Below are 19878 nucleotides of genomic sequence, written 5' to 3' on the forward strand. Positions count from 1 at the left end.
AGAAGAATTTTCAATTATCGTTTGTCAAGGGCACGTCGTGTTGTCGAAAATGCCTTCGGTATCATGGCCAACCGCTTCAGAGTTTTTCACACGCCAATTAACATGAAGCTTACATCAATAGACTCTGTTGTTTTGGCCTGTTGCACGCTTCACAACTTTCTTCGTCGACGTGATGCAATTACGTACTGTCCGCCTGGCTTCGTGGACTCTGTGGACCTAGCCAATGGGGAAGTGGAGCTCAGAGAATGGCGTTCAAACGATCCTGCAATTGTAGGCCTTCAACCAGTAGGATATGGCAGAAACACCCAGGATGCGAAGACCTGCCGCGACAACTACTGCCAGTATTTTAATGGTCCCGGTGCTGTTACTTGGCAGCATAAGAACTTATAGTGGGCAACTACTGACAATTATACACTACTTTCAGCTTTGTACTGATTTGTCTAATAAACTGTGTTTTACTTTGCAAAAGCTTTGTTTCTCATTGTTTCAGTAGTAAGGGCCCGTATATACATACGTGTACTACTCCAGGGGCGTACATAGGAATCATGGGACCCCATAGCAGAAGTTATAATTGGGGACCCCCCACAAAAAAAAAAAAAAAGTAAATAATTGTTGGGGACACAGAAGAGCAGATCTCACAACCTTCCAGCCTTTGCATAGCAACTTTCTTCCTTTCTGAACTCCTAGATTCCTCTTTCATAGCCCCATAAAATGTGATGCCAACAAAAGTGTCCCCCTTAACACAGTATGATACCCCGATGGTGAATTCCTCCTTTTTAGCCTCCACATGCACAGTGTAATGACCCTAATGTATCACATGAGCCATGTATGAGGGAGTTGGTGTCGTGGAGTCGGAGTCATGGAAATTGAAGAGTCGGTTTGGCTTGCCGACTCCACAGCCCTGTATACCAGGATGGGAGAGCATATACATATGCATACATATACATAATGCACTCGCTGTGGTCCTCCACACAGTATAATGCAGCCCCCCATAGGGTAAAAGGCAGCCCCAGTCCTCCAGTATTATCAGTACTGACTGATTTACAAAAATATATAAATACATACTTACCACTCCTCATTCCCCGCTGCTTCAGTCTCTGCAGCCTGTCTCTCTCATCACGACAGCAGCTGGCAGCTCCACTGTCTGACACAGCGTGGTGCATCGTAGCAGCGTTGCCACTGTTTGATTAACCGCCACCCACTGGCACTGTACTCAGTAATGGCTGCGTGTAGTGTGCTGTGCGGCTGTGTCTTGTAGTAATGACGCAGCAAGGCCGACACAAGCACAATTAAAGGCACGGCCATGTCTGAACACAGTGGCAGTGGGCGGCGGCGGCAATCAAACAGCGGAGCGTGGGGTACAGAATGGGGGAGACTGCTATGGGGTCCGCTGGCTCACGGGCCCCATAGCAGTTATGTGGCCTGCCGCCAATGGCGGTACGCCACTGTTGTACTCATATGTATACAGATACATCCATATACACATACATATTCAGATACATAAAAATCTACACCCATATCCACACTTATATACAGATAACTAAATATACACACACATACTCACAGACACAAAAGTATGCATACCTATCTAAAAATATAGATACATATGTCTACTTAAAACCACCTAGACACCAGTGTTCCTGTGTGACCGTCAGACTGGAGACACTGCTGCGTTCTACAGATGACGCATTATCGATACAGCGTCTCCAGTCTGACAGAGATGCTAATAATTCAGGTCGCAGTAGCGTCCTCTAATAAACGCGCGTGCTTATGGGTGACATTACTGCGTCGTGGGCGTGGTTACCGACGTTGATGCGTCGTGGGCGAGTCGAACGACGTAGTTGCGGCCTAGCTCATTACTAGCAATATGGCATCCAGGGTGAGAGCACCTCCTTGGGGCGATGCTGAGGTGCGCTACCTTGTGGAGCAGCTGGATGCACTGGATTATGAGTGCCACGTGCACTCTGAATGTCCAGTGCTCCATAAACGGGCGGTGCTGCAGAGGATCGGTCGGGGCTTGATACGGAGATTTGGGGTGCTGCGCTCTGCTACCCAAATCAGAAAGAAGCTGGCGGACCTGAAGTATAGGTCTGCCGACCGTATCGCCAGCATCCGGTCACAGACTTTGCCCCATCGTGGTGAGTGGTTTTAAAATATGTTAGCACAATATATGGCAGCACATTAGTTACAACTGCAATTACCTTAGGTATCTAATGTTATTTGTTTTCCAGCACCTGCAGCCCCAGAGCCCCCGCGGGAGTCACCTGCAGCCCCGGAGCCCCAGCAGCAGTCATCCACAGGTTCGCCAGCATCACTCCGTGATATAGGTGCAGCTTCGTCTTACGGTAATGCTTTCACATAAAATACGGTCCATACAACTTGGAAAGTATAGGGCTGTCATGTACTATGAAGTATTGTGTCTTTCCCTAGCCGGTGATGCCAGGGGATCCGGGTGGTCACTCAGCACGCCATCATCTGAGCAAACCGAAAACCGTAAGTGTTAAATAACAAACGTGTACCTGATAGGCTGTGTGCCCACGATGCGTTTTTTAAGGCGTTTCTGCAGCGTTTTTGCATGGTAGAAGGGCAGCAATGTTACCCAATGATAATCCGCATGTGCTGTGCACATGCTGCGGAAATTTCCGCTGCAGATTATCATTGCGGAAAAAAACGAAGCACTACCAATTATTTTGCAGAAGGGGTTTTTTTTTGCGCCGCCATTGACTTGCATTATAATGCGCCAATTCTGCAATACTGCATCTGTACTTGCGTAATTAGCACGTTCTAATGTGCGGATGGTACCCGGGTGTGGTGCATTGTGGGCACATAGCCTTAATTTGATGAATGTACAGAATTATTGGACTTAAGTTTAACAATTACCTCCGTAGAAATCCCTACATTACACGATCTCCTGGCGTCACAGCGGAGGCTTAGTGAAGAGATCCACCAGCTCGGAGTGATGCTGGCAAGATTTGTGGCAGCCCATGAGCGTCGCGGCAGCCAATAAAATTTTTTTTTTATGTTGTTGATATTTTTTAGTTTGTTGTTATATTTTTTCTATTTTTATAAAAAAAAGTTAAAGTTTATATCCACTGTTGTCTACACTTTGTTACAAACAAACAAGATGTTTCATCACTCACACCCATTATATGTATGCATCTGTATAGATCAGAGGTCTGAAACACGCGGCCCGTGGGCCGCATGCTGACCCTCCAGCTGCTTCATGCGGCCCGCAGGCACAGACCCCGTAAGTATCGCGGCTCTTTGCAGAGTGTTATCAGGTAGGAAGATAAGGAATGGAAGGAATCGTGTCACATTGATCATCTCCCTCATCAAACCCTCCCCCCTCCATCTCCATGCAAGATAAAGAATGCTGTGTACTATTGTGTCCTTGTGAAGGAAAATCCTGTGGTTGTGTATGCATAGAAGTGTGCTGCTAAGAGATCTAATCTATGCTGAATTATGCTACTGAAGAGACTGTAATACTGTGCCTTGTGAAGAGACTACTGTATTGTTACTGGAGCCAGTTACTAAAGAAACTCAGACTGTACTGTAAAGAAGATTGTTGCTGTAATATCCCTGAATTGCACTGGCCGTGCTTCAGATTAAATTCCACTGTTAAACTGTTGAAAAAGACTCTTGTCAGATGTGTCTGGTCAACAATTGAATCTATCGTGTGCCTGAGAGAATCTGCAGCCTATGATCGCCCTGAGTAACGGTTCCCCCAGGATTCCAAAGAATTCATGAAACCTGTCTCCCCTATCTGATCCAAGCGGCGTGCGTGTAACATTAGTGGCCCGTACGGGGAGTCCTGAGCGTGTAGAGGGAGAAGAGGAAAAGTGTCTGGTAAAACACAGCAGCACAGCAACTCAACTCAACTGTGCTACACCAGTTAAATGGGACCAGCCCTAAAGAAAACTCACTAGCAGCAATGGATGTGGAAATACAAATGGACAGAATTAGTGAGCTGTTTCTTCAGTTAACCTGTGAAGAGTTGAGAACAGTAGCAGAACATATAAAAATGTCAGAAGAACAGATTTCAAAAGCACACAACCGCAAGCAACTGTTAGCTGCTATTAATGCAAAAATGGATGAGCTGGGGGAGAAAGAAGCTGAAGACATCATGGGGACGTTCCTCCAGGAGCTAACACAGTTTCTAACCAGGTTGAAGTTGGAGTATGGAGGGGCGGCACCAATTACCAAAAGCGGGAATCTGAACTACAGGAATTGAAATAACAATTCAAAGCCCTAACAACAGCCATGCAGGAATCGACCAAAACCGCTGAATGGGTGACAGACTCAGACAGAACCTTTAACCTGCTCCAGTTAGATAAACCAGGAAGACAGTCCTCTCTAAGGCTATGTGCCCACGATGCAGAAATTCTCCAGATTTTTCCTAAGCGTTTCTGCATCTCCCTGGCAGAAAAAACGCATTTGGATTTTACATGCGTTTTTCTGCCAGGGACAAACATATGTCCCGCATTTTTCACATGCGATTTCGCATGCGGGTTGTCAAGTGCTTTTCCAAGCGATTTTAGCATCACTTGGAAAAGTGCTTGACAACTTGGTCACACTATATAAATCCATGCAACCGACATGGATTTATATAGTGCGACCAAGTTAATAGTTAAAAAGAATGGTAAAAAATAAACATTATACTCACCTTCTGATAGCCCCCGGTCTCCTTAGCGATGCGTCCTGGCTCCCCAGGTGAGTATAATGTTTATTTTTTATTTTAAAATCTTTTTTTTACAGGTACTATGGTACCCGGGTCTGGATGAGAGTGTCCTCTTCTCCAGACCCGGGTACCATCTGCACATTGAATCGCTTAATATCTGCATGTGCACATGTAGTCATGTGGATATTAAGCGATTCAATGCAAGTCAATGGCGGCAAAAACGCCGCGCTTACGCAAAATAACTGGTAGTGCTGCGGAAGTTTCCGCAATGATAATCCGCAGCGTAAATTTCCGCAGCATGTGCACAGTACATGCGGATTATCATTGGGGAACATTGCAGACCTTCTACCAAGCGCTTTTTAAGCGTTTCTGTGGCGGAATTGCTGCAGTGGAAACGCTTAAAAAACGCTTAGTGGGCACACAGCCTAACACCACAAATCACCATAAGGAAAGAATTCAAGATCCTAGGACAGATTGGAGACTGAACAGAAAGAGAAACTGTTACACACATGCCGCCTAAGTTCAGATAGGGGCGAGACCGGTTACATGAATTCGTTGGAATCCTGGGGGAACCGTTACTCAGGGCGACCATAGTCTGCAGCTTCTCTCAGGCACACAATAGATTCAGTTGCTGACCAGACACATCTGACAAGGGTCTTCATAAAAGGTAGAACAGTAACATTTAATGAGGCACGGCCAGTGCAATGTAAATGTCTCTTTGAGCAACAGGCTCCAGTAATAACAGTACAGTCTCCTTTGCCGCACAGCAGTACACAATCTATTATCCGGTAGCACAGTACAGCACAGTTTTAATGCATACACAACCACAGGCTTTTCCTTCACAAGGACTCAATAGTACACAGCATTCTTTATCCTGCATGGAGATGGAGGGGGGAAGGGTGTGATGAGCGAGACGATCTCTATGACAGGCGTCCTTCCAGTCCTTATCTTCCTGGCTGATAATACTCAACACTGTTAGCTCAAGGAGTCTAACTGACCTTTGTTTAGCTTCCCTTTTGACCTGAATTCTGTTCCCTTGCCTTCTGTGAGATGCAGATCATAAGCCACCTTTTTCTTCGGTTCCAGCCAGAGAGTAAACAACTTCCCCACAATCCCCCTGGGGCTCTGCTAAAACACTCCCCTTCTCCTGTGACTGTATTAATCCCTCTAGTTGCTGGATGCTTCTGGAGCACAACACTTCCTGTCTCCTGTGCTTGTGTTACTTCTAATAGTTGCTGAATGCTTTTAAAGCAACAGCATTACTTCTGAATGTCACACTCTGCAACAGCACTACTTCTGCATGTCACACTCTGCAACAGCACTACTTCTGCATGTCACAAAACGGTCTTATATGAGCTTGTTGCACCAGATCAATGCAGGCTTAAAGAAAGGCTACCAGCAAGATGAGATCGTTGAGAGGGTGGTGAAAGCGATCAGCCCAGGACTGAACCTCCGTAGTATGCTAGAAATGAAGAGTCAATTGACCTTGCAACAGCTCAAGATGATTTTAAAAGGCACTATGAAGAAGAGAGTACTTCAGAATTGTTCCACCGTCTCATTAACCTCTCACAGAAAAATAATGAACCTCCCCAAAGTTTCTTGTTCAGAGCAATTGAACTGATAGACTGTTGTTTGCATCCAGAAGCGGAGGAGAGGTTTGATGCTGGACTAGTCCAGAAGAAGTTCTTGAGATCATTGGGAATGGGGTTAATCAGCAAAGACATCAAGTTGCAGCTGAAACAGTACCTAGAAGATCCTGGCATTCTGGACGAAGTCCTAATTGAAAAAATGAATGAGGAAGCTAGTTTGGAGTCAGAGAGCGAACAAAAGTTAAAGAAATGCTCTGCTCCTAAAATCACCAAAATGAGTCAGCTGAAGTTTGAGACCCCCGGTGGCCAGTCCAAAGATTATCATGGAGACCCTTCAGTGCCACCTCCGAGAGGTAACCTTAAATCACCAACAAAAGAGAGGACTGCCAGCGCTGACTGGGAGGAAGTAATAGGAGAACTGCAAGCCGAATTGATTGAGGTGAAAAAGTTGATTCGTTCCAGGCCAGAACCTGTATCCCTCAGACCCAGTAGTGGGTTCCTAAACAGAAGATACCTGGCTTGTGAATCGTGCCGTTCTTCAAATCAGAGTACAGTGTGTGTCCACTGTCTAAGATGTGGTGAGGAAGGACATTATGCCAAGGAATGCCAATGGTCATGGTCGTTTGGGTTAAAAGACAGGAGATTGCCAGTGCGTGACTGGTAAGCACGACATGAAGGAGGCCCCAGACCAAATCCAAATCTCACCAAACCCCAGAACGGCGCATGAGGTAAAATGACTGCATCAGTACTATCCCCAAGAGTGTTCCCATCTACAACAGCTGCAAGAGAGACAGGGGCATCAGTTACTTAATGCCCAGTGCGGAGGTCAAATGATGTACTCCTGGGAGGAGGATTCCTCAGTCAGTAAAGATAGCCTCATCAGCCTAATCGGTGAAAGGTGCTTTATACAGTGCCAGCTAGATGGACTCCTGGTAAAAGCACTGATGGACACAGGAACCCAAGCGAGCCTTTTAAATGAAGAGTGGAGAAGGCGCTACCTGAAACATACCTGCTTTCGGTCGCTAAAAGAACTCTTAGGACTTGTGGAACTCCATGGCAAAGCTGTCAACCAGACCGAAATCCCTTTCATAGGCTGGGTGGAAGTGACTTTCCATCTGAGGGCCACGAAGAACAGCAACACCATTGAGCTTTTGATACCTTTTCTTGTGACGAGTGATCAGAACGTGGCAGAGGATAATATCCTGGGTTATAATGTGATCAGTGAGATCATCACGAAACACAAGTCAGGGACGCTGGTGGTGGACGCAATTGCCACATCACTTGCCATACCCAACGCCGTGTCAGAAAATGTGATTCATAAAGAAAGAACAGAATACAATGGGCCTAAAAGAAGTCAAGGTAGGCTGGCGCCCAACCACAATCCCTGCAAACCAAATGGTGGGGGTGAGATGTGGAGTCCGGGTAGAACCAGGAAGAAAAGTCCAGAAAAGACTGTTCGTGCCAAAAGACTCCTCAGAACTTCCAGAAGGCCTAGTCCAAGGTGAGACTGTGCTTATGATTCCTACTGATGGGTTTGCTCGAGTGACATTACCGGTGATGAATACTATGAAACACGAAATTAGACTGGATCCAAAGACTGTGTTAGCTCACCTTGAAACCATTAAAACGGTATATCCAGCCAGTGTGGGACCCACCCAGGGGTCTACCGTGAATTCATTCTCCCCACCAAGGAACAGGATTTGCCCAGGGGAGGAAACTGCAGGACCCACCTCAGGGTCCTGGGATTCCCCAGTATCCCTGGAACACTGGTGTGCTGAAGATATAGCGATAGCAAAACAGATGCTGAGAGAATAGTGTCATGCATTCTCTAAAGATGACTCTGATATAGGCTGTTTCCCGTCGTTGCAATTGAAAATTAATTTGAAAGACATGACCCCAGTAACCAGAAGTTACATGTCTGTAACAAAACCATTACACTTTGAAGTGAAAGAGTATTTACAAGATCTAATCAACAGAGGTTGGGTCCAAAAGTCAAAGTCGTCTTATTCCTCTCCTATTGTTTGTGTTAGGAAGAAGGACAGTATGTTGAGACTCTGCTGTGATTACGGGGAACTAAACTGAAAGTCAGTACCTGATTGGCACCCGATACCAAAAATCCAAGATATGCTGGCTAGCCTATCAGGAAGTACCTGGTTCTCTGTCCTCGATCAGGGTAAAGCATACCATCAAGGGTTTGTTGAAGAGTCCAATAGACCCTTGACAGCATTCATCACACCGTGGGGGTTATATACGTGATCCGCATACCGTTTGGGCTCAGTTCAGCTCCAGCAGAATTTCAGAGGATTAAGTGACGATATCTGCCAGCCGTATTTGGATGACAATGTGGTAGACAGCAAAACCTTCCGGGAGCATGTTGAACACGTGAGGACCGTAATACTGCAGTATCAACAACACGGAGTTAAGTTGACCCCAAAGAAGTGTGAACTGTTCAAAAGGAAAGTCCAATTTCTAGGGAAAATTGTGTCCAGAGAAGGATATACCATGGACCCAGCAGAAATCGCTCCGTTACTGGCCTTAAAAGACAAGCGGCCCTCTGCTGTCGGGGAGTTGAGGCATATCTTAGGATTCCTTTCCTACTATCGTGCTTACATTCGGAAATTCTCCAGGATTGCCGCCCCACTATACCTCCTCTTGGGGGGGGACAACAGAGTCAACAACACCCACGGAGATAAAGAAGAACGCGGGTAGGACCGGGCTTAAAAGAAACAATGCCGTTTCGTCCCAACAGCCCATTCTCTGGACAGCAGACCACCAGGAGGTATTGGAAGAACTAGTAGACTACTTGGTAAAACCACCCTTCTTGGATATCCTGATTTCAACTTACCATTTGTTCATCATTGTAACGCTTCTTAAGTTGGACTGGGAGCTGCCCTATATCAGCATCAAGATGGAAAATTGAGAGTCATCGGTTATGGTTCTAGAATGTTGACAGGCGCTGAGAAGTATTACCATCTACATTCCGGAAAACTGGAGTTCCTGGCATTGAAATGGGCTATCTGTGAAAGATTCAGAGATTATCTCTACTACAGCAAAGAGTTTGAGGTATACACTGACAACAACCCTTTGACCTATGCCCTCACTACAGCCAAACTGAATGCAACGGGTCAGAGATGGGTTGCTGAACTAGCTGACTTCAATTTCAGCATGAAGTACAGGCCAGGAAAATCCAATGCGGATGCTGACGAATTGTCGAGAATGCTACTAGAGCCTGAGGAGTTCATGCAGGAAGTCAATCTGGAAGCAATTGAGAGCACTACCCAAGTAGTGCAAGCTTATCAAGAGGGAGACACACAATTGTGGTGTCTGTTGACGGTGGAAACCACCATAAAAGTGAGAGAACAAGATCACCTCCTGTCCATTCAATAACTAGCAAAAGGAAAAATCCGTAGAGCACAACGGGAAGATCAGATAATTGGTAGAATACTACTTTATGTGGGCCAAAATCGGTTTCCAAGTAAATGGGAGAGAGATAATGAGTCATCAGCAGTGAAGACGGTATCCTGTATTATAAAGGACAAAACCGCAAGTTGGTACTACCCAGAGTATTCCATAGGTTGGTCTTCAAAGAACTCCATGAAAACATGGGACAGCTGGGAGTGGAAAGGACAATCAACTTGATCCGTGAACGTTTATTCTGGCCGTACATGCAGAGAGATATTGAGAGGTACGTGACCAGGGAGTGTGGGTGTCTGAAAGATAAACGTCCCAACACTTCAACCCGGGCACCTATGGGCAACATCCAAACTACGTATCTGTTTGAGATGGTCTCAATAGACTTTCTACATCTCAAGACATGCAAGGGTGGTTACGAATACATATTGGTAGTGATGGACCATTTTACTCGATTTGTTCAAGCATATGCCACCACCAATAAAGCTGGTCGAACAGCGGCAGAGAAGATCTTCAATGATTTTTGCTTTAAGGTTTGGGTTCCCTATGAGGTTACACCACGACCAAGGAAGAGAATTTGAGAACCAGCTCTTCGCCGAGCTGGGAATTTACTGTGGAATTCAGAGATGCCACACAATGCTCTATCACCCAGAGAGTAATAGACAAGTGGAACGTTTTAACCGGATATTATTGTCGATGTTGCGTACTTTAACAGCTGACGAGAAGAAAGACTGGAAGAGTTCTGTCAAAAGTGGTACATGCCTATAACTGTACAAAGAGCAATGCAACGGGTTACTCACCCTTCTTCCTATTGTATGGACGATCGCCAAGACTGACAATTGACATCATGTTCGATACTCCGGTGTCAGAGACTTACAGAACGTATCCGGAGTACGTTCAGAAATGGAAGGAACGGATGGCAGAGGCATATAACATAGTGTCCAAAATGGTTAAGCAAGGACAGAGCAAGAGTAAGGAGTACTATGATCGAAAATGTTATGGAGCTGAATTGGCACTGGGAAGCCGAGTGCTAGTCAAGAATGTACGTGAGAAAGGTGGTCCAGGAAAACTTCATTTGTACTGGGAAGACAAGGTGCATGTGGTCGTAAAGAGGAAAGCTGATGACAGTCCAGTGTATGAAATCCAATTGGAAAGAGGGGACAAGAAAACCAGAATAGTCCATTGGAAGTTATTACTACCTTGTGATTATCTCCCACCACAACAAGACTTCCCAGAAGCAGACCGACATCGACTGAGATCGACTAAGAGACCACCACAGATTGAAGCTCCGGTGGTGGATAGTGACCTTGAAAGTTCCGATGAAGAAGAGCACACTGTTGTATTTCTCGGACCAGCAAGGAGAGGGATGTACCATCCTCAGGAGAGTGAACTAAGTCCCGAGGCTCCAGAGTTTGTACCCAGGAGTACAGATGAAGTCCAATTCAGATCTGATGATGGAACACCGGTCACTGGAGAGACCGATCGACACTCAAGAGAAGCGGAATTACCAGACCGTGGAGAACCAGGCGATTCAGGAGAAGTACAGGAACTTACAGAGGCAGCTCCAAGAGCATCTGAGGAAGCACGGGAAATGAGTGCGGAGGAAGAAACTCCTGTGACCGAAAGAACTCGTGGTATCTGAGGAACAACCCACCAGGAGGAGGTCGACTCGAGAAGTGAGGAGGCCCGTGATGCTAACATATGAGACACTTGGTGAACCAAGTCAAGTGCCAAGGACTGTCGACTGGAAACAGGAATCTCTGCCTACGGACCAGGTAAGCCCACTGGAGTGGCATTCACCACCAAGAGGCAGTATGGAAGATATTGCTTGGTGGAAAGACTTGTTTTCATGCTTTGATTTTCCTTAAAAGACTTTGTAGAAACAAAGAACTGTTAAGGCCTAGTGAGGGAGAGAGCTGGTTGAAGATGTATGAAAAGCTTCAGCTGAATAGACGCTGATTGTGTAGTTTATTTCTTGCAGGTTTCCTACAAGAAAGAGGTCGTAAGAATAGGTTGTTATCAATGTTTATAAATGTTATGCAATTTGTATTTAAAGTTACTCAACTTTCACCACGGTTTCAGAATTGGTGAGATTGACCAATTAAGACGAATGTTGAGGACGACATTCAAAAAGGAGGGAAGAGTGTCACATGCAGAAGTAGCGCTGTTGCTTCAAAAGCATCCAGCAACTGTTACAAATAACACAAGCACAGGAGACAGGAAGTGTTGTTCTTCAGAAGCATCCAGCAACTAGAGGGGTTAACACAGTCACAGGAGATCGGGAGTGTTTTAGCAGAGCCCCAGGGGGATTATAGGGAACTTGTTATTGTAGTATGGCTGAAGCCAAAGGGAAAGGTGGTGTGTTATCTGGATCTGACAGAAGGCAACTGAACAGGATTCAGATGAGGAGATAAACAAAACACAGGTCAGATAAACTCCCTGAACTAAAGCCCCCATCTCACATAGCGAGATCGCTAGCGAGATCGCTGCTGTCACGGTTTTGGTGATGCAACAGCGACCTCACCAGCGATGTCGCTATGTGTGACACTTTGCAACGATCAGGCCCCTGCTGTGAGGTCGCTGATCGCTGCAAAGTGTCCTGGACCATTTTTTGGTCGTTGCTCTCCCCCTGGTCAGCACACATCGCTGTGTGTGACCAGCGGGAGCAGCGATCAGGCTGGTAACTATGGTAAACATCGGGTTACTAGGGGCACACGCACACCTAGTAACCCGCTGTTTATCATGGTTACGAGCCTGCTAAAGTGAGCGGTAACCTCCCGCTCACTGTAGCAGAGTGGTAACCATGATAAACAACGGGTTACTAGGAGCGCGTGTGCCCCTAGTAACCCGATGTTTACCATAGTTACCAGCCTGCTCCTGCTTCAGCAGGCTCGTAACCAGGAGCAGGACATCGTGGAAAGATTCTCTCCACGATGTCGCTGCTCCCCTGATCGCTGGTGAGCCTGCCTGTTTGACAGCTCACCAGCGACCACATAGCGACGCAGCAACGATCCCTGACAGGTCATATCGTTGTCGGGATCGTTGCAGCGTCACTAAGTGTGACGGGGCCATAACAGTGCAGAGTATTATCGGGTAGGAAGATAAGGCCTGGAAGGAATCGTGTCACAGGTATTATCTCCCTCCTCAAACCCCCCCTCTCCATCTCCAGGCAAGAAACTCAGACTGTACTGTAATGAAGATTGTTGCTGTAATATCCCTGAACTGCACTGGCAGTGCTTCAGATAAAATTCCACTGTTAAATTGTTCAAAAAGACTCTTGTCAGATGTGTCTGGTCAGCAATTGAATCCATTGTGTGCCTGAGAGAAGCTGCAGCCTATGGTCGCCTTGAGTAACGGTTCCCCCAGGATTCCAAAGAATTCATGAAACCCTTCTCGCCCTATCTGAACCTAACGGCATGCATGTAACACTTGCACATAACTCTTTATACCTGTATACTGCTATATATATTTGAAACTAGGTCAATTACAGCCACTCTTGGCTACTCTTATCCTATATATTTATGTACTATTTTGTACACTCTGGTGTATATTTTTTGACCTTTATGATAAATTGTACATGCCTTTGTATGTGTTGCAGATATTCAATGATCCCCCTCCCCCTTTTTTACTTATTTTAATAGATCTAGCTAAACATATTGATTTGTCAGTCGGAATAGTGCCCACTTTTCATCTGGTTGTTTTCCCACCTTGTAATACCAAATCCTTGATCAATAAAGTTTGTATATATATTTATTCACCATCACTATTGAATTGACTGTCGGTTTTTCTTGTCTTGCTTGATTTTTTATGATTTCTCCGATGGGTCACCATTTAGTCCTTAGTATACGTGCACTTATAGCAGGAAACTTCTCCCGATATTTAGCTTGATACTTAGTTAAAGAAGTTGTCCAGTATTTTATATTATCCCCCCAATGTATCCACCCGAGGCCCCTAAGGATTTTTGTAAATACCTTACATTGCTGTTTCTGCCTGTGAGCGGCGCTATCCTTGGCCGCTCACAGGCATCACGTGACCCCGCGCTGACGTCACGACAAGTGAGATGTGACTCAGCGCTGGGGTCCCCGCGGTGGCTGCTGGGTTGTGGGCAGGGGTTACCCTCCGCGTCACACCCAGCATCCACTGCGCGCTTTCCAAATGAATGAGGAGAGGTAGAGCGCGCGATGGATGCCGGGTGTGACGCGGGGGGGCTAACCCCGCCCACAGCCTGGCATCCACCGTGGAACGCAGAAGACAGAGACCCCCGGCTGCTGCCAGCACTTGTCGTGATGTCAGCGGATGTCAGAGCCGGCTGCAGCTGGGGGTCACGTGATGCCTGTGAGCAGCCAGTGATAGCGCCGCTCACAGGCAGTATCAGCAAAGTAAGGTAATTACAAAAATTCTTAGGGGCCCCGGGGGGATACATTGGGGGGGTAATACAAAGTAGTGCCCAACCCCTTTAACTTATATAATATTAATTGCATGTGTATTATCATTAGTATTTACTTTTGAGCTTGATTCTGATTAAATACTCTACAGAAACACACAGACTCCCTGGATGGGCAGCACCACAAGACCCAGGCACACCAATACGCTTGGCTGTACTGCCAGCAGGATAAAAGTTGCAAAGCCTGATGTAAGAGGCAGAGGTTGTAGGATCCCACAAGGTTGAAAGATAAAGCTTGCATGCAGCACCTAAACTATTGAAAGCCATGCCAGAAACTCCTGGAACAGAATGCTTGTTCCTTGCTCAGATGTCATAGGGAATCTGTCACCATGTTTTTGACACCTAACCTGAGAGCAGCATAATGTAGGGACATAGAGATACTGATTCCAGAGATGTATCACTTACTAGGCTGCCTACTGTAGTTTCTATAACATCACAGTTTTATCAGCAGGACATTATCACTAAAGGACTAGTAAACCAGCTGCTAGTTAGTCCTCCATATTCATGAGCTCTGTATAACCCCGCCCCCACCACTGAATGTCAGCTTTCAATCAGTGGTGTGGATGGGTTACTCAGAGCTCAGCATTTAGATAACTGTTAGATCTGCAGTAGATAAAACAGTGATTTTATCAATACTACAGCATGCAGCCCAGTCAGTGACATATCGCTGGAATCAAGGTCTCTGCCCCTACATTATGCTGCTCTGAGATAACATAGCTAAACCCTGGTGACAGATTCGCTTTAAGAGATGTCGTGATCTGACCTGATACAATGGTTGCATCCTATTATAGTACCACACTAAAATTAATTGAGGTCTTTAGAATGACCCAATCTTTCACAAATGATTTTCAAGGCAGACTGCATGAATTTTATACATTAGTAGGACTGAATGTGAATGTGCAATGCCAGCACTTCTGATGTGTTGTATATGCCACTTTTCTTTACTTACAATATCAAAAATACTTACTGAATGCACCTTATCTTTTCATATACTGTAGTATCATGGAACGGATGAATATGGTGTTATGGACATGATGCTAAGAGGCATGCATCTGCCTTCTCGCTGATCACATTAGTCAAGTGTCTTGTGAGACAAGGCTTAGGATCAATATCAATTTCATGTATCAGGTAACGCAGTTAGGTTATTTCTCGGACAGGGCATCCAGCACTCAATATTTTATACAGATGGAGGAAATGATACTTTCATACATGGTAAATATTAATATATAGCAATAATTGTGACATGTGGGGCTTGTGAGACCGATGTCGAAGGATTCTTTCATATTAAATTGAGTGTTATTTCTGACATTTTTCCAAATATTATTGCAATACACACTTACCATAATTTTGCCATTTGCTCCATTTAGTTCAACTTACAAACCAATGAATTATAATAGTAACACAAAAATGCAGATCTTGTTAGGAAGAGCTATGGACCTCAATGGGCTGTATAATGTATGCAAGTCATACTTGACATGTCAGCAAAGGTTGAATTCCCCTTCATTTATGGCCACAGCCTGTAGTCCGTGATGTGACAGGTGGTCGGTCATCTGAACTTTGCATCCTGTAGTGGCCTGCTGCCACTCTGGGGGTCTGATTTCAGCAGAGTGCTTAGTTATGCAGAGCGTCCTATAGATAGTACCAAATGATGGAAGGGCTTGTTTACATACACTATGTCAAATGGGAAATCAGTTCCTTCTACCTTACAAAAATGTGAATTACACAGGTACAGAGGACCCATAAGTGATGCACTAAAACTCTCACATTGTCCTTTTTTTCTTATTCACACACACACAGGCTGTCACAGACAATTGCTCAGCAAGTTTTAAAGAAACTAGACTCCTCGGGCTTTGCATTCTTTATGGGACACAGTCCTCTCTTATTTTATTCATTGATAACCATTCCTGTCCCACGTGACTTGATGTTTCAGGTTCCTCCACTGCAGTGTTTCCCAAACCCCATCCCCCCACAGGTCATGTTTTCAGGATCTCCTTAGTACAGTCATGGCCAAAAGTATTGAGAAAGAGACAAATAGTATTTTTTCCAAAGTTTACTGCTTAATTTTTTGTAACGGCAATTTGCATATACTCCTGAATGTCAAAGAGTGATCAGCTTAACAGCAATTATTGTACTTGCAAAGTCAATATTTGCCCAGAAAATGAACTTTAACCCCCAAAACACATTTCAACATCATTACAGTCCTGCCTTAAAAAGAGCAGCTAACATCGTTTTAGTGATTGATCCATTAACACAGGTGTGGGTGTTGATGAGGACAGGGCTGGCGATCAATCAGTTATGATTAAGTAAGAATGACATCACTGGACACTTTAAAAGGAGGCTGGTTCTTGGTATCATTGTTTCTCTTCAGTTAACCATGGTTATCTCTAAAGAAACACGTGCAGCCATCATTGCACTGCACAAAAATGGCCTAACAGGGAAGAGTATCGCAGCTACAAAGATTGCACCTCAGTCAACAATCTATCGCATCATCAAGAACTTCAAGGAGAGAGCTTCCATTGTTGTCAAAAAGGCTCCAGGGCGCCCAAGAAAGACCAGCAAGCGCCAGGACCGTATGTTAAAACTGTTTCAGCTGCGGGATCGGACTACCAGCAGTGCTGAGCTTGCTCAGGAATGGCAGCAGGCTGGTGTGAGTGCTTCTGCACGCACTGTGAGGCGGAGACTCTTTGAGCAAGGGCTGGTTTCAAGGAGGGCAGCAAAGAAGCCACTTCTCTCCAGAAAAAACATCAGGGACCGACTGATATTCTGCAAAAGGTACAGGGAGTGGACTGCTGAGGACTGGGGCAAAGTCATTTTCTCTGATGAATCCCCTTTTCGATTGTTTGGGACCTCTGGAAAACAGCTTATTCGGAGAAGAAGAGGTGAGCGCTACCACCAGTCTTGTCTCATGCCAACTGTAAAGCATCCTGAAACTATTCATGTGTGGGGTTGCTTCTCAGCCAAGGGAATCGGCTCACTCACAGTCTTGCCTAAAAACACAGCCATGAATAAAGATTGGTACCAGAATGTCCTTCAAGAGCAACTTCTCCCAACCGTCCAAGAGCAGTTTGGCGCCCAACAATGCCTTTTCCAGCATGATGGAGCACCTTGCCATAAAGCAAAGGTGATAACTAAATGGCTCATGGAACAAAACATAGAGATTTTGGGTCCATGGCCTGGAAACTCCCCAGATCTTAATCCCATTGAGAACTTGTGGTCAATCATCAAGAGACGGGTGGACAAACAAAAACCAACAAATTCTGGCAAAATGCAAGCATTGATTATGCAAGAATGGACTGCTATCAGTCAGGATTTGGTCCAAAAGTTGATTGAGAGCATGCCAGGGAGAATTACAGAGGTCTTGAAGAAGAAGGGGCAACACTGCAAATATTGACTTGCTGCATTAACTCATTCTAACTGTCAATATAACCTATTGGTACTCATAATATGATTGCAATTATATTTCTGTATGTGATATAAACAACAGACAAACACTAATAAAAACCAGAGGCCAGCAGATCATGTGAAAATATAATTTTGGTGTCATTCTCAAAACTTTTGGCCATGACTGTATTACACAGGTGATTGAAGTATCATCAAGGCATCAGGAATTCTCTCACCTGTGCAATACTAAGAAGATCCTGAAAACATGACCTGTGGGGGGCCGTGAGGATGGGGTTTGGGAAACACTGCTCTAGTGTATGACAGCTTGGGGTCTGGTGTTGACCTCTACATATGGTATTCCTAAGTAATTTAGAACTACTTTTTGGATTCTGTTTTTTTATTATTATACTCTCTATTCCGTCTATATAAATTTTGCCAAAAACAGGCCCTCAAAGATCCGCTTTGGAAATTATTTTTTTTCCAGTCTGAAACTATCTCCCAGGTGTTCCTGTGCCTTTTTTTTAGAACGAAAGGCCAATCTTAAAGGGCTGTCTCGTGATGACAATCACTATGCATTTGCCCTATAAGGCCACGTTCACACATTCAGTATTTGGTCAGTATTTTACCTCAGTATGTGTAAGCCAAAATCAGGAGTGGGTGATAAATACAGAAGTGGTGACGTGTTTCTATTATACTTTTCCTCTGATTGTTCCACTCCTGGTTTTGGCTCACAAATACTGAGGTAAAATCCTGAACAAATACTGAAGCTGTAAACATGGCCTTACACAGATGGTCATTTATGTGAATGTCAGTCATGCAATACAACATTTCTCTCCTTGCAGTTACTTCTGCAGAGGAAATACAGTATGTCTTGGCTTCTCCATGCAAAAGGCTGCTGTTTGACAGGCGTGCTTATGAGAAAACGCTTTCAAAGGGCAACTAAAATCTGTAATTCTAATATGATATTCAGTCTACATGGTAAGAAACAAAAAGATAAATCACTCCAACCACATATCAATGACTCCATTACCTTTTTTAATTCAATTTTACAATTCAATTTTTGCCCTAAAATGCAAGGTAAAAAAAATACATAAAAAGCTCAGTCATTGCACAAAATATTTATTTGTACAAATTAAATAGTTTCATAGTGTAAGTCTCATTGTATTTTCCACAAACTTGAACAGATGATGTGTTACACAAATAAGCAATAGAAAATCCTCGAAAGGACTAAAATCCATCAAGTATACAAAAATAAAATAATGCATAGGAAATTAAGGTACAAAACTCTTATTAGCAATTGATTACTTCCAATAGAATTAAACATATTAGTTAACAAATATACATTATAAGGCTACATCAGTCTAAGGATACATTATAACAACAAGCACTACATTTTCTAGTATACCTTCACATATTACAAATCCAAATGTAGAAACAAATTAACATCACATTTGTAACGTTACAGAATTTGTATTCAAATGATTGTACAACAAAAACCTGAATCCTCCATATGTGAAGAAGTAAGGAGATGTCACAGCGGCAGCGCTCACCCCCATATAGGAGTGGCTGGGTGGTACAATAAGGAATGAACCTCACATGTAAGGTACAGCACAGAAGAACACTTTTATTTGGTGCTAACATATAAATTCACAGTAGTTTTTTAAACACAGAAGTTTGGGGAATCGTAATTCTGACGTGAAAATAAACTTGACAGGAATATAATATGAGGCCACCTAATAAACTGGATTTGATGTTACCAATATACAGCATGATACTAATTAGCACTGCTAATTCCACATATGGTAAGCTGCCCATATCATTAAATGCCAAATTGCAATTTACTGAAATTCACATCTTTAAAAATATATATACCGTATATAATATATATATAGTAGTTGGTTTATAAATCAAGTGTAACTTGACCTGGTATAGTGACAGCATATTTAGATCTTCACTATGTAACTAAGGCATGGGTTATACTTATAGGGCATGTGCACACAGCCTCCTTTTAAGGTGGATGCTGCCTGGAATCCACCTGATAGTTAAAAATAATGAACATATGCACAATAATGTAACAATGTCAAAAAGACTTGCTATGTATATGTTCCGTCTTTTCTAAAAGAAGTGACCTAACCATTTTGCATACTAGCCGCCACTATTTTATATACCGTATTTTTCGGACTATAAGACGCACCAAACCATAAGACGCACCTAGGTTTTAGAGGAGGAAAATAGGGAAAAAAAATGTAGGCAAAAAATGTGGTCATGATTCCCTGTTATGGGGGAGGGTGTCTGCTGCTGACACTGGTATTGGGGTAATGTCCCCCAATTCTGTTAATATCCTCCATCCTGGTATGCATGGCCCCTCCTTCCTG

This window comes from Phyllobates terribilis, unplaced genomic scaffold, assembly GCF_046119375.1.
Source record: "Phyllobates terribilis strain yellow unplaced genomic scaffold, ASM4611937v1 Scaffold_2__4_contigs__length_985480577, whole genome shotgun sequence".
Lineage (NCBI taxonomy): Eukaryota > Metazoa > Chordata > Amphibia > Anura > Dendrobatidae > Phyllobates > Phyllobates terribilis.